This window comes from Prinia subflava, chromosome 9 (genome assembly GCF_021018805.1).
Source record: "Prinia subflava isolate CZ2003 ecotype Zambia chromosome 9, Cam_Psub_1.2, whole genome shotgun sequence".
Taxonomy (NCBI): domain Eukaryota; kingdom Metazoa; phylum Chordata; class Aves; order Passeriformes; family Cisticolidae; genus Prinia; species Prinia subflava.
Genome location: NC_086255.1, coordinates 14,378,309 through 14,394,644, shown reverse-complemented (window position 1 = coordinate 14,394,644; position 16,336 = coordinate 14,378,309). Strand labels below are relative to the sequence as shown.

Below are 16,336 nucleotides of genomic sequence, written 5' to 3'. Positions count from 1 at the left end.
TAAATTACCACTAAGATACTTGCTGGGCTTCCCAGTCTGCAAAAAGGCTGGTAAAACAAAAGACATGTTAAAAACTGTTCCAGTAGATTAGAGGACAATAAAATCACTTTGCAGTGGCTGCTGTAGCAGGGAGGTACAAGCCATCATACCATGGATAGCTCACACATACAGACAAAGTATTGAATTTTCTATAAGAGAGACAAACAAAAACAGACAAGTCCAAAAATGTTTTCCTATTGCAACCCCTGCATAGCAGAAGTTCAGTAAATAAGTTATGTGACCCATCAAGCACCACCACCATCACACATTTGCAAACTAGCCCTGCACACAGGTCATTGAAAAAGTTGTTTATCCTTCCTCTTTATGTTAATGTACTGGGCATTTCACAAGTGATCCTTTCTAGTTTGGTGATTTTCCATTACTGTATGTTCCCACCTATTTCAGAAGCAATACACTATGAACATGCACTTGTTCTGAAGATGCTCCCTTTTAAAAGCTTTTCAATATGCAAAAGAAATGGTTTGTTTTAGAAGCTGGAGAAATTGTGTTTTCAATCTAATGATTATGCAATGTGCATAAGAGACATTTGTCTCTGAAAAAGTCTAATTCCAACTGCCTCAGAAAAGTCTTTTAATGCAACATCTACAATAAATTATACTTCTGTAGTGCACAAAATACATTTGTAAATAGGTCATGCAGCTTGCAATAAGATAGAAAGTAGACCAAAAAATTTCAAAATAAATTTTATATCTTAACTGGCAAACTTGAGATTATTTGATCCATTTTTTATTTTTGTGACTTTTTGAACAATCTGTTACACAAGACAAGATAATCTTGCTCTTAGCATTTGCCATTGTATATGAAAAGTATGTTTTTGCCCCAACACACACCAACCACGTAAAATCTCAAGTCTAGGTGCAAATGTAACAGCACTGACCCACAGGAAAACAAAAAATAACTATTAATGTAGCAAGGTAAAAATATTGCCATGTTAGTAAGATCCAGAGATTTCTGCAGATCTAAAATTAACAAATAAATGCGTATTTTGATGTGAGTTTCTGGCCCACTCTGGGCCATCAGAGGAGAACAGAGGTGCTGAGACCTGACCTATACTTTACTGCACTTGGCTGCTTGTCAATGCACTTGTGCAGCAGCACCACTCCCCACCCAGAACCAGGCAGGGTCACCCACACGTGGCAATTTGGGATCAATCATGATCCATACACCCACGCTTCTGAAAGCAAACAGAAGCCTAGTCTGCAACAGAAATTAAATATCCTCCAATATACACAGCCTGTTTCCATCAATTAAGAAACTCCACATCTCACAAGTTTCTCCTCATACTTCTCAGATTAAAAATTGTATGTATGACAATAAAGATTTATCTAATTTAGCAATTCTTCTTCACCATTTTAGGAATACATTTCAGCAGTGACATGATGAAAGACTTGTTTAAAATTCAAAACATCTAAACTAGAAAATGTAAATACATTAAATGCTCTAGTGTTTTATTTTCAATAATGTCCCATTACTTTATTCTTTTATTCAGCTTGTCTTCTAAGGCTGCACAGAACTTGAGTCAGTCAAGAAAAAATGAAGACCCAAAATTAAAATTGGCTAGGCTTGGAAAGACTAACAAACTCCACTTCATATTGGGTCATTTTTTTAATATGCTGCATTACAGAGGGACCATCTTTGAGGTCTGTTACAATTATATTAGCTACAAAGATAATATTTGGACCACTCTGCACAGTCTGATTTGCAAAGATACGTGCACAAATTTCACAGCTGGCTTGGATACAAGTACTTCTGTCTTTAAAACAATTTCATTGTGCCAATTTGTTTTTCCAGGTTTCTGTTCATTCTTTCCAGAAAACGAGGGCAGTCTGGACTTTGCTGGCACTCCATGAAAATGCAGCACAAGTCAGGTGGTCTCCAGCTCCTCCTCCATGTCCCGTTCTCTACAGCCCTACACACCTGGATTGACACCACCATCATTAACCTACAAAAAACAAACTCCTATTAATTAAAGAGAGCTATCAAACCAGTAATAAATCACAGAATTAAGCAGATAATTTAGTTCATAAGTTGAATACTCAGTAAACATAGCTCATGACTCTTCAACACTGCTATCTCATTCATTTTTGTGAAAGATAAGCTGAGTCTTGAAAAATGTGACACCACAAAATACAAAAACAAACAAACAGCAAACTAACAAACCTCAGCTATGTAGATTTGAGTTTCTAAATGAAACCCTTCAACTCTTTATACCAGAGTTTCACAGAGACTTTCACACAGAGATCAGGTTTCAAAAATTAAGTTTCCTTCAGGGTTTCCTCTTCTTTAGAGTGCCAACTTAAATTCAGGTTTTATAAACAAAGTAATATGGGTATCATAGTTAAAGTATGATTCTTTTTCTGTTCACAAAGGCAGCTTTAGAGAATCCTAACATTCCACTATGATCCCTAAGGAAAACAACATCCTCTCTAACAATTCATCCAAGTATTTTCATTCAGCTGAGTGGTACTGCTACATGGGAAGAATCCACCTGTTTTTAATTAATTTTGTAATTTTAGTGATGTACAAGAACTTGCAACAGGCTGTTATCAAGAAGGAATTGGTTTGAAGATGAATTCTGTGAATAAAATGAACAACTTCACTATTTTTCATACAGTAATGAATCACTTACTGAACTTTTGATGCAACTCATAGCATCCTTCCCTTCTGAGAATATTTGCTGTGGGGATAAGAATGGAAGGGAGGAAAGTTTCTGTTACAACATTCGAAATCCTAACAGAGTAATGAGGCTTAACTACAGACAACAAAAAATCTTTTAAAATAATCAATGGCAGGAAAAATTGTGGCTCTTACTCTTGATGCTGAAATTACACTGAATAATTTTCGTACATTATTTCTTTAGACGAGTACACAGAATGGACATGAAATGTGTTAAGTATGGCCAAAATAGGTAAGTTTCTCTTTTCTCTCAAATACAGTTGTCTGCTTAAAGGGAAATGGTTCTAATTAAATACCTGCAGAAATTTTACAGTCATGAGCATCCTTTTCTTGTACTTAGAGATGCAATGGTTTAGTGAATAAGTACATGAAAAAAAGTGTTATTCATGTATTTTATTTTGGAAAACTAATAACAAAATTATAACTGTCAGATTCAACAGAAACTGACTCACTCATTCTAATCAAACTTCAAATAGAGGTTGCATTTTTTAAAAATAAACCAGCACCATGCACCCACTGTGAATAAGTACTTCTCACATTTTATCTATCCACAGCATTTTCACTTGGTTGCTTTTTGTGATGTTTTTTTCTGATGTGCTAGTGAATCACAGTGATGAATCTCACTATACACTGCAACTAGGCAGCTGTTTTAAATAATTATCAGTTTCTAGTCATGTGCTAAAAATCTCACATTTTAAATATTTTATTCCAGCAGAAGAAACATTATGAAAACGAGCACACTTTCTTTCAATGAATGTATTTTCCAAAATCCATCAAAACAGTTTTCCACCAAAATTCACTTAAAGTAGGGGGGTTTTGTTGGGTTTTTTGGGGTTTTTAGGTTTGGGTTTTGGGGTTGGTTGATTTGGTCAGTTTGGGGTTTGGTTTTTTTGGTGGTGGCAGTGGTTTTCTTTCCTTTGTTTATTTTTTTTGGTTTGTTAAGGAAGAATTTTCCCAGAGAAGCCTGCTAATAAGTATTTATTTTAAAGTTCAGTTTGCAAGCTTTGTGCAATATATTAATGATTCAAGCCCAAGAAACTGAAAATTCAAATCAAGGTACTTTAAGTCCCAGCTCTGACAGGATACAACTAAAATACTGCAGGGGAGCACTTTACTTGTCAGTACCACTCTGCTGATCAGACATGTTACAAACCATCTGGTTACTGCAGCTGACCCTCTGAAATCTCATGTCTCTTCTTGTCCCAAGGCACTCTGGGGGACAGTTTACCCCAGGGAGGCTGTTCAGGAGATATCAGCACCAGGTCTGCTCTCTCCTGGCCCTCTGGAGCGCTCCAGCACTGCTCCAGCTCTGAAGGGATATCATTCAAACACCCTCTCTTGACTTGCACTGACATCCTAAAGGTTTAATCCACGCACGTGGTGTCACGGCACAGATGTACTTCCCTGGTGGGCTGCAGCACAGGCTGAACACGATTTCATTCACCCTGCACTGGAAAAAAAACAACTAACCAACCTCGCTCATACACCAGGACCAAAATGATCCCAAGCACATGCTAACAGTGGAGAAGCACAGACAGTCAATGAGCCACTGCTTCCACTCTCCTGAACGCCCTTCCTTTACAGTACAGACATACCTAAAAGAATAAATTGTTCTAATGGATAAAAGTAATTCCTCTGATTTTCCTTCTGATTCCTCCATTTGAATTAAAAAGCCACAAATCACAGCTTGCTTAAAATGATGCTGTGACTTTTGGGTTTTTTGAAACCATTAAAAGTACAGCATGATGTGCCCCTGTACAACCAGTATAAAACATGCCCAGCATAAGAAAACTCACTGTAGTATTTAAAAGGTATCAAATTAAGAGCTCTCAATTAAAATGCAAACAAACTTCAACTTCCTATAACCCCTCAGAGAGAAGGAATCTTTTCAGTAAGCCTCCAAAGTCAATGACATTACAGAGTAAACAAATTCCACAGCTGAGGCTTCTTCAGTGGGATGGTGCTGCATCCCACCCAGTAAAGCCTGTGAGCTCACACAGCAGTGCATCCACAGAGAGAGCACAGCTCAGATAACCAAATCCATGGAGTACAAGGCATTTAGATGAAAACTGCTATTCCCAAATGCACAGTGAACACAGAAGGAAGTGTGACCCATTAATGAAAATATGTATTTCCTCTGATAACGCTCACAGGGGAAAATACACAAAAACCACAAGCAAAGAATTCCCACCCAAACTTCATGAAAAATTAGTAAAATGTCAACTTTCACCTGATTTTCTGCTGAGCAGCCCAGGAGCTGGTACAGATCAGACTCAAGCCCAGGCCTGTGCCTAGGCTGATAGACCATGTCCAGAACACTGAAATCTCCAGAATCCCTCCTTTAAGTCCCACTCACTGAAGGGACACTCAAGTGCTACAGGAAACACCAACCAGACCTCCAACCACACCTGCCCCTGCTGTGCACTTCCTCTTAAATCCCTGTTCAGTTTTCCACTTCTCAAGCAGAAAGGTGTGCTAAACCATGAGAATTTGAAAAAAGACAGAAAACCTGGTCCACTGAGATTGCACATCTGGAATGACTGTGCTAGGGTTCAGAAACTGTGCTTAGAGTTTTGCAGTTTCTCTTACATACTAACTTACATCAAGCAACTCAAAGTATCTTTTATTTCAAAATAATAATTTAAGTACAAATAGTAGCTAATCTTTTTTTGTGGAAACCTGATAACAGCTGGCACATTGCAGTTTAAGATGTTTGTTCTCTTTACATGCAGTATGTGGTTAGATACAAAGGGTGTGTGAGCAGACATCCTGTGAAATTCCCTGAAATGCTGGTATGGAAAAACGAATTTGGTTTCTTTATAGTATCAGAATAAGACTGAAATAATTTGTATTGAAATTCTACAGTGTAAAATGAAAAACTAAGTTTTTCTAAACTTTTTTTAATGTTTTAAAATCCTTCTTGGTAAACAAGACTACTGCTTATTCCCCACAACATCCATAATTCATTCAGAGATGCACCAGAGAAACAAATTAAAGAGTTTGCCCACAAACATGGCAGAAACAGAAAATAAATTTAGAAAAGGATACCTGCTTTTTGTGCCACACATGGAGAGATACATAGAGCTATCATAAAACACAGGTACTAACTGCACTTTTTTCTTCATGTTTCCAAACTGAAAACCGCAGCTGAGCTACTACCTAGGACTTCAACAGATAAAGTTAGAACTTCACAGACAGACTAAGAGGGAAGTCACAGAACAATAACAAAACTGATTGAACAAGTGAAAAGAGAAAAAGGGCTGAAAACACTACTGACAGCTCATGAGATGAATGGGGTGTGGTGGACATCTACACAGTCTGATACCCAAACACAAGGAAGGAAAAATTGTAGATACCGGGAGTATTTATTAACTTATTTTATATCAGTATCTGTGTACAGTAATTCATAGTATCTGCCTCTCCTCCTGACTCTGAGAACATGGAAACTTAAAAGAGCATAAAGCTAAATTAACAGAAAAGTAAAGATGCATATAATGGCCTAAAGGGACACCTCTCTTCCTGAAGGGGATTGTGGCCCATTGTATTGTCTTTTCAAACTAAACAAAGCGTGTGGTCAGCATTCTTAAAAATAATCATACCAAAATCCTGTAGACAGCAATAAAACCTCAGCACCTCCAATTCCAGCTGGTTTTATCATCTTTCACACATACCAGCTTTTGTTAAACCCATTCACTTGCAGCAATACCAAGCATTAGTGAAAGCAGAAAAATACTCAAAAACTGCCTTTTACTGTGCATAGCATGTTCCTATGGCAGAAATAAGCCCCAAACAGCTATAGCCAAAGAGGCAGTAACAGTGTGCTAATTGGCATTCTGGTTTGTACAGTACCAGCAGTACTTGGCACTTTCCAGATCTTGACACTGTTTGATGACAGCAAAAGAAAGCATAAGCATCAAGAAATTTCCCTTTAGGTAATTAGTTATTGAAATGAAAGTCCTTACAAAAGTGCAAATTAATGACAATAGTCTGTCATAAATTTAACTGAATGTCGGGAAAACTGTAGTATGGAAACAGAATATTGTTTTTGTGGAAAACCACTGTTCAATAGCCCCATTTTCAGTAATTTAAAGTAGAAGGAAAAACTCTTTTTTTTTGTCTTTGGTTTTCATACTGGTGGCTTTTCATCAAGAGTCCTCTTGGATGATATAAGGGACTGCTAGGTCACATTCAAAATACCAAACCCAGAGAGTTCTCGTATTAATTACGATATCAACTGATTTAATTAGGTAAAATCATATTCAAGAGCAATTTTTTGTAAGCAACATCACAAGTCAAACAGTAAAACAAAATATTATCATCACTAGCAGGACACACAACTCATTCTCTCCCTTTTACTGGTTTAGTGGTATTAATGTATCAACAAAAGGAAGCAGCAAGGTCACTCTGAAATAGAAATTTTAATATGACTTTCTAACAGTGGGGGAGTTAAAGAGTTTTCAGCTTTTCAACAAGCCCATCTACTACAGAATGATATTCATTAACTGAACAGGACACGAAGCAGTAGGAATCAAAGCATTACTAATAGGACTGCAAGTACTTCTGAAAAGAAATGTGCTTGTCTGTTTTATGACTTTTGTCAAGCACTAGAGAAATTCCAAACTAGATGATCCTATTAAGTAAAACTCTTATTTCCCTACAAGAACTTGAGGTCTAAAGGTTATTTCTAAAGATCTCTGAACACCCAAAGGGTCATACAGGATCCTGTGCTCTAAGTTTAAATCAATTGTATTCAAGAAAGTCAGCACCTGGAAAACTTACATCATGAGAGGATGATTGCAGAAAAAGGTTTGACAATAGCAATACAGCACTGGAAGAGTAAACTGTAATTATGCAGTGATATTTCCTAAAATCACATAATATTGAACTGAATATAATATACTAGGATATAAAAATGTGATAAATCATTACTATTTTACTACAACATGGACACAATACCATTCAGCTGTCTAGATAAATCTTGCTTTTACAAGATTTGAACTTGAGTGCATGTCATGTTTCCAAATGTTAGTTAAAAAACCCACACGATCTTTTGATAAGACAGCATTTTCATTACATCTTTTCAAGAGAGAACTTCATCTAAGTGAACTTTCGCACTATAACACTATACCTACCACGTGAAGTGCATGGCCTTCACCTGAGAGTTATGCGTGTTTAACTCCATGTGATGGGTCTTACTGAATCTAGCAGAATTATTTACATGAATTAAATTTGTCACGTGCATTAGGTTTTGAAGATCAAAGATTCTATTGCCAATGTTTTCTTTGGAGAAAGAGAGGAATAGCTGAAAGCTCTCTCTACAATGAAAAGGAAATCCTTATGTCCGAACTTGCAATAAAACACTATTTCTAAAAGTAAATGTAGCCAACTGGTGACAGCATGGGTCTCCATGCAATGGTGTTCTTGGTTTTGTCTTTGACTCACTGCACACCCTTCTATCAATATGTATTTAAAATCCATTTTTAGCAGGAAAATGAGATTCCTACCGAGTAATAAAAAAATTCAAAGTTCTCCCTTGAGTAAGCCTGTGCAATATGCAAATGGATTTAATGAAGTGATTGTTTACAGGAGGATTAGCTTTTGACACACTTTTCATTCAAGTCAGTTGACATTGTGGGAAGATTACATTCTAATGTTTGTTTTTCTCATTCACACTTTTATACAATTCACCACCAGCAATGGTGCAAACACCACCAGGAGCTGCAGAGCAGCTGAGGGAACAATGCACTGGAGAAATGTGCAGACTGAGCATTTCAGCGTGCTCAGCACCAACGAGACAGAAAGAGCTGAGAAACATCTTTGTCCTACAGGACATCAATTTTTACACTCAATGCAGTGGCAATAAGAAGTTCATTAAGGTTCCCCACTTCAAAATGGTTTCTGCAAGTGATTTACCATGGTGATTCACAGCAAGGGCAGCATAACCATTCCTCTCTCTGGGGCTTACACTCCACAGCTCAGCCAAATGATCACCAACATGCCAAAAAGCCTTACAGCTACACAGGTGAGCCAAACCTGGTTTTCACACTACATAAAACACAGTCCGGAGGCTTTGTTCTACAAATAAATTTTGAATTTTTAAGTTCAAGTACTTTAACAAGGCTACTAAATAAATGATTAACATTTAATTTAAAATTTTATAAGAAAGAATTCACCTTTGCTAATTCGGTTTTACTGCAACTTACTTCTAAGTCACTTTGTAAAAAGAGTAAAATTTTCTGAGTCACCATTCCTTTTTATATTTTTATATAAAAAGGCACTTTTTATATTGCCTTTTGTTTCCTTTGTAAGATCTTTTCAGCACTTCTTATTCAGCTCACTGCTCTTCTTTTAAACCCTGAAACATTTAGCTTTCCCCAGTTTTGCTAATCTTTTATGTATTTCTAAAAGAGCATTATAAAGTTTCCACATTATTTCTGAAAACTATGCTCAGAATTGTCTTCAAAATGCTCATGTCTCCTGGTTACTAAAACACTTCAGCAGTAACAATTGCTGACTATAAATCCAGAAAAATACTGAAAAGTTTCCATTGTAGTAATTTATTTTGTTTTTCCCCCAAATTGGTTTGTTGTTTTTATGTTTACAGCTTAACTTACAAGTTCTGCTGGGACTGTAATTGTATCCTGCAAAAGAGCTATCTGCAGTAATATTTTTTTTAAATGACAATGCACACCTTCTAATAATTCAATGAAATAAAGAACTCGTGCATCCTTTGGGTAATATATATGAAAACTGAAAGCCTGAAAAAAATCTGGTCTGGCATCATTAAATAATTCCTAGCTGAATTTGAAAAGAAAATCTTCTCATAAGGATGTATTTAAAGAGGTAGGTTAGGAAGTTTAAATTGTTTTTTCTATTTTGCTTCAACCAGTAAGACTGAACATCAGGATGCTCCTCAGCCTTCCATTTGGTGTCAGACTGAGAGGAACAGAGTTTTAGCTGCCAATAAGGAGTGACAAAAGTTTTCCTAATGCACTTCAGACAGCTACTGATACACACTCTACCAGAGTGACAGCCCAAAGTTTTAAACAGCTAGTGATTATTCTTACTTAATTCAAAGGACAAGTGAACACAAAACAATGCATACAGTCCATCATACAAGCTTATAGTTCTTTTTGGAGGTTCTTCAAGTCTGCAAAATGGTTTAAAAAACAGATTTGGGTTAGTGTCCGTTTGAGGGAGAAAATGGAGGATGACAGATAATTTATTGTCCCAATCATCTGGATTGGAAGGGACCTCCAGGGGTTATCCAGGCCCATCTCCTGCCTCAAGCAGACCCAGGCACATCAGGGCACTGCTCAGAGTGGTAAAACAGTGACACTTCTGTGTAATTGTGTGATCCATAACACAATTTTGGGTAATCCACAATTGCTGTTGTGGGTTATTTTGGCCTCAGGCACTATTTATAAAGTGGACTACAATAGACTGAACAATACCTAAAGATCTGAAATTTAGACAGCACAGAAGTCACCTGCTGTAAACTTACTGCACAGACCAGACATTTATGCAAGAGAATTGTCACAGTAAATGTCAGACTGAGGAACTCCAAACATGAGGATACAGACCTTCAACTTTTTCAACATCTCCTTCTGCTTTTCCCAACATGGGTCCATAACTAGACAATTAATAATTAATTACTGTAAGCAGAACACTCCACTTACTTGGTTAAAAGTACTAATTTTAAGCCTAAGCAATATCCTCGTGTCTTATCACCCAGATTTTGCACTGGTGAAGGGAAATGTGGTTACCTTAAGAAAATGGGCTTTAAGAAAATTCTCCTAGGCCATTTGGGAAGGCAGTTTCCACCCCATGTGATGAATGTAACAGCAATTATCTGAGTCTATCTACTTCCCAGCTTCCAAGCTAAAGTGGTCAATGACGGTCTCAGTTGTGATTTGTCTTTTTTTAATCTCATTCTCAAATGCTACATCTATCAGCTCAGGTACTTAAAATTATCTTCCTAAGGCTGTGTTGTTCAATATTTGATGTTCTTTCCATTTTAGCTATAGTAGCAATCTCTGAAATAAAGCTTTCAACTGTTCAAAACACTGGTATAAATAATGCAAAGACACCTATCATTTGATTCAACTTGCATTACACAACCTCTTCCTACCTTGCTTTGTACCTGCCTCTTTCACATCACTCAATGTTCAGCTCACTCAACCACCTTTTGTTTGATACTCGATTGCAAATGTTCAGCTTTACCTCACAGAGTGCATTTCTGCCAAAGGGCTCCTAAAACATTTAGTATAACTATAGCTGAATGCATTGCTTTTAAAATAATAAACTCTGGCAGCAATGTCCTCAAGGAATTCCAAAGCCTTTGGGGGAAGCACACCCTGAAATGATCACAGCTATGTTAAATGAAGCTCAGTTATTCCTAATGGTTTCCCAATTCATCTCTTTCAGAGGTTTTAAAAGTTTTCCTAAACTAATGATGGAAGAATAATTTATTCTTTTTTTTCAGAAGTCTTCAGATCCTTGAATAAATAATGAGAGTGATAGCACTTTCAGGGGTGCCTGAAATGACATGAAAATATAAGTAAGACCAGTTGCACTTATTTTTTAAAAAACAGAGACTGTCTTCAGAAAGAACTGAAGAAATAAAAGGCACTGAAGAAATAAAAGCTGGGTTAGGGAGGAGAGTATAGCTATGAGTACTAATGAAGAAAAACAAGTAAAGAAAAGTAAGATAAAGATTGTCTTTTCTGGTACACATATAATTAACAAGCTATTTATTAAAGCAATACTGAACTTTTGTTCTTTAGGAAATCAGCACAACCTGCTTGAAGAAGAATGACAAAAAAAGATTCTGTCCTTAAATAATTCCCAAAATAAATGCCTTAGACATTCATTTTTGGGCAAGCCCCTGTTAGAGTAACGGGCAGTTGGGTGTACCAATGTGGAAGATTCATCATCCTTTAAAGACAAGAAAGCACAAAAAAGCACAAGACAATTCTTGTAACAGCCAAAATCAGCATGAGCACCCATCCATCTCTCTTCTATTGAAATGCCACTTTCCCATTTATAACTGCACTGCATGCAATACACGTAGTTATTATTTCTTTGCTGCTCATACACCTATTACTCTGTGCTCACTGAGTTGACATAGGAGATGATTAATGTATAGAATTTAAGGCAGCAAGTTGCTAGTACAAATATTTCACACTGTTACTGAATTCTGGATGAAACCATGTAACATATCTTAAAGAAGACCAAGTGCCAGCCAGATGATAACAAAAGAAAACCAAAAAAAACCAATTTAGCCTGTACTGGAAAACAAATATTGTAACATACACTCTCTGGATTATCAAATAAGATTTCTAACATTAAACATGAATATTTCAATGGTGTTTTGATCAGTTTCATCCTTACATTATGTTATTACAAAGACCAAACAAAGAGTAAATATAATTTTCCTTCAAACTTTTAAAATATCTATTTCTGCTGTGTTTCTGGTATTGAATGAAGTTAATTTTGGTATCCCTTGCTTGTTAAGTCCCTTTCACTAAAATTTGTTTACTTACCCTCCACCAGACTCCAAGTTCTTATAGAATATTAGCAAGGCACTCATAGAAATATAGACACTGATGCCACAAATTAACCCCAGTAAATGCCACAGAATAGTTAGAAGGTATCAGAAGTCCTTTTCCAAGTTCTTTGAAAGCTTTGTGTATTAAATATTGGGTAAAAGCAGGAATTTTATTTGCAAAAATAAACTATTTCAAGATGGTAACACAAACGCCAATACATACTTTAAATATATCTCTTCACTGTAATCTTTGTATTAGGTACTTTTAGACTAAACAGAGACATTTTCATTCCAAGTCCTTCACATAAGCCAAGCAATCTGAACTGATTGCTCCTGTGCAAAATCAATTATACTCAGCATACATTAGGGAAAATATTAATAAGAATGGCGCTATGTCTTAATTATGTATGATTCTGGTTTAACCAATTTGAATATTTATGCAGAATAATAGATTACCTTAAAGCATTTCATGGCAAGATAAGCACACACTCCCATAAGAACAATGCACCTGAAGTGAAGCTTAACACATCCACATCAGTTGTCTACCTACAGCAATATTATATAATGTGTCATGCTCTGATTTGCTTTTCCATTCATCTCAAAAATGGTTTTATACCTATAAAATGCATCTTATTACAAGATGACAACTCTGGAACTAGTTTTTGAAGGATTTGCCACTTTTTAAAGTCTCCATATCTGAGAAGTCTGGTTATCAACCTTCTTTAAAACAAGAAGTTTCCAGACACTGTGGACACAAAAACCAACAACAAATGAAGAAAAAATCTGACCCAAGGGTATCCATCCAGGTACACTAGAGAAATCCTTAAAAAAAAAAAACAAAAAAAAAAAACAGACTTTTTTTTCCCCAAAAAACCCCAGCCTTGAGTCATGACTTGTGCAATGCTCCCCATATGGCACAGCAGGACCCGGCACAGCCCCCGAGCACACAGGACTGGGGAAAGGCTGCTGATGACTGAGCCCACATCCACAGGACATTCCAGCTCCCCCAGAGCTCCTTCCAGGTACCAGTGAGTCAGAAGAAGAGTAAAATCTGGGAATCTCACCAAGCAGATTCATTTTGAGTGTCCATGGCTCCCTGAGGGCTCTTTTCAGAGCAGAATATTCAGGCTGTCAGCCCGGAAGCACCTCTTAACTAAAAGCTACGTTGTTGCTGCTGAATAATCTGATACTCAACTCAAGTATGCCTTAAGAATCCTATACCAAATAAAGAGGAGAATCTGTTCTCTAGATGTTACTTTCACATTTCTATCTACAAAGACTCTATCCATATATTTACCTCATTTCAGAGTTATGGATGCTGAAGATCTACCACTCAGACATGTTTCCTTCATCAGACTAACCAGTCCTAGAGAGGGGACGTGTTACCTTTCAGACACTACTGTTTAGATACTCAGACATTATTTTAGGACTCAGCAGAGCCAAGATTAAGTGGGATTTTAAATTGTTTTTGTGTCTTACATCTACAGCAATGAATGACACAACAGCTATCTTCTGTGATACATGTGCATCTGAAGATCATTATTATGCTGTATGTACTGAAAAAAAAACTTTAAATGCTAAAGTAACTACCTAGACCAGTTTCATGTAGCCATGACCAAAAGGGAACTGCAGAAAAGCAAAAGGCAGTATCTTCTGTGTCCTTTTTTATGACTACAATACACATACTAGAGGATATATAAAGATACTCTTTCTTACTCTGAAAGGTATTTTCCTTGCCCAACGGAATTTTCTTAACCTTTTTTAAGGGAACAGATCTTCAGATATTTGAAATGGCAAACTATTTTATGAATTATGCTAAGTTTCAAAGGTTATTTTTCATTGTTAAGCCTTCTCTCACTGGTTGTAGCAGAATGGAACCAGGACTGTATTTATTTTGCAATAATCTTTCTTGATAATAGCACAGAACATGAATAAACACAGAATTTCAAGCTTCCTTTGCTTCCAGTGAAAAATAAAATAGGGATCGAGAACAGTTAGAGCAAAAGCAAAGGAATAATGGAAAAAAAATATTTAAACTTTCACACAGGCTTTATGATCAAAGACAAAATCCAGGGTGATCTAGCAGAAGCAAAAATGAGATGAACTTCATTAGATCCCTACCACTGAAAGCTCTAATGTTCCGTGTTTTATAAAGCACATCTGAGTATTCTCTACCCTTAAAATTACGCCCATTTCTCCAAGTATTATTATTCCACAGAAAGTGAACTGAAGTACCAGAAAGAGAATTATTCATGTGGCCTTGGACTTCTGGGTGAGTTGGCAACAAAATCAAATTTCCGGCGTTTCAGGCTCCAACTCTCCCTCCCACTTCACCGATTTCAACCTGAGCACTGGGATGAGTACGAACTGCATTGCTGAGAAATACCAGGAGAACAAAAACTGTGAGCAAGATTTAGCTGAGATACGTGAGTCAACTTCAGACAGCTTAAGAAAAAACTCCAGCTGCATTGTTCAGGCAAAGCTAATTTCACCCTTAAGACTGAGCTTCTTATTAAATCTCTGAGTCTGAAAACCAACACACAAACATACATTCATTTTACAAATTCCATTAAAGCAACCGGGTTTCAGTGAAGCACAACTACCTCACCTCTCTGGGTGCTTCTCCTGTTAATGTGAAACAGGCAAAACACCAAGTTCAGCTACAAAACCCACCTGAGCAGAAGGGCAGTGCAAGCAGTGGTTCCTCCCAGTGCCCAAGGCATGGACAGGAAGGGATCTTCTGAGCAGAGACAGAAAACCCCCAAGCAAAGTCTGAGTTCATTTTCACTGCATGCCACCACTGAACATGAAAATAACCCCTCATCTTTGTGAGATACACTTAGGAATTTTCTCAGAGGATACACCCCCGAGAACAACACTGTCAATGCCTGAGAACAAGGGGTTTGCAGGTCTCTTTGGAAAACCACTATCTTCTTTATGTTGCCAAATCCTAAGGAATATTACATTAAGCCTTTAAGGGGCAATCCTACTTGTAACCAGTATGGTTTGACAGAAATTCAAGGACAACCTGGCAAGTTTTGATCAGACAAGATTAAAAGAATGAGAATATGGCACAGAGAATATTGACTTTGCAAAGTCAAGCTTTGAAGCCTGAAATCACTTGCATTTAACACATGCAGTGTACCAAGACTTAAAATACAGTACAAGAAAGTCTGGCTACTCATCCACAGAGTTCATCATAAACTTAAAGGTATCAGCAAACAACTCCTGCCTCAGAACACATCTCCAGAACTCCATCAAGATGTCAGATGTCTGCTGTATGCTCAGCTCCCTCTACAGTGTAAAGAATAAATCAAAAAGATTGCTGGACTCCTTGGCACCTTTACAGAGTGCTCCAAGTACCTGGGCTTGAAAGAAAGATTTCGACTGTCAAAATGTCTTTACGTATAATCTCCATACATATTCGAAGGGCAGAAGTTTTGAAAATTTACAGCCATTCTTGTAGATTAAGATGACAACTGAACCCAGCCATTCCATTTAACAAGTGTCACAGCTCACAGCAGTGACAGAGCTGCATCCAAAACTGGTGAAGGAAGGGTTAAATCAGTTGTCACTTGGTGAAATTCTGACATTGACTTTCATGTAGATACTTGGCTCCAAGGGCAATGAAAAACTGTGGTGGCATTCATTGACCGTTCCTCCACACCTAATGCTGCCTGACAGAAAGACTTAACTTAGTCTGTCAATTATAAATTGCCACTCTGCTCTCACTCTGATCAACTAAATCATCTGAGATATTAAAAACAAAACCTCCCCTATACCTGCCTCAGCAATAAGTCTCATGAAAACATTCATTGTTGGGTAAGTTTTTGAGCTTGAACCAATCTTTTACAGCTGTGATAAATCACTGTTACTACAGTTTGTGTGACTGCAAATTTATCTTCAAGTAGATGAAATCACATTTCCAGTTATGGCTTGTACTACAAAATAAGATGGTTACTCTTGTAAACCTTTTAAAGGCTATTTCTAGAGCCGATTTCAGAATTTTAAAGACATACTGCTGGCCCTAGAGCCTGAAATCGGATACTT

The 16,336-nt window shown here is 37.0% G+C and overlaps 1 protein-coding gene across 1 annotated transcript in view; it reads right to left on the bottom strand.

Annotated features, from left to right (window-relative positions):
* The window catches only part of LOC134554726 (adhesion G protein-coupled receptor A3-like), a 253,447-nt gene that overhangs the window by 211,068 nt on the left and 26,043 nt on the right, over positions 1 to 16,336 (bottom strand). The gene's annotated exons all lie outside the window — the stretch shown is intronic.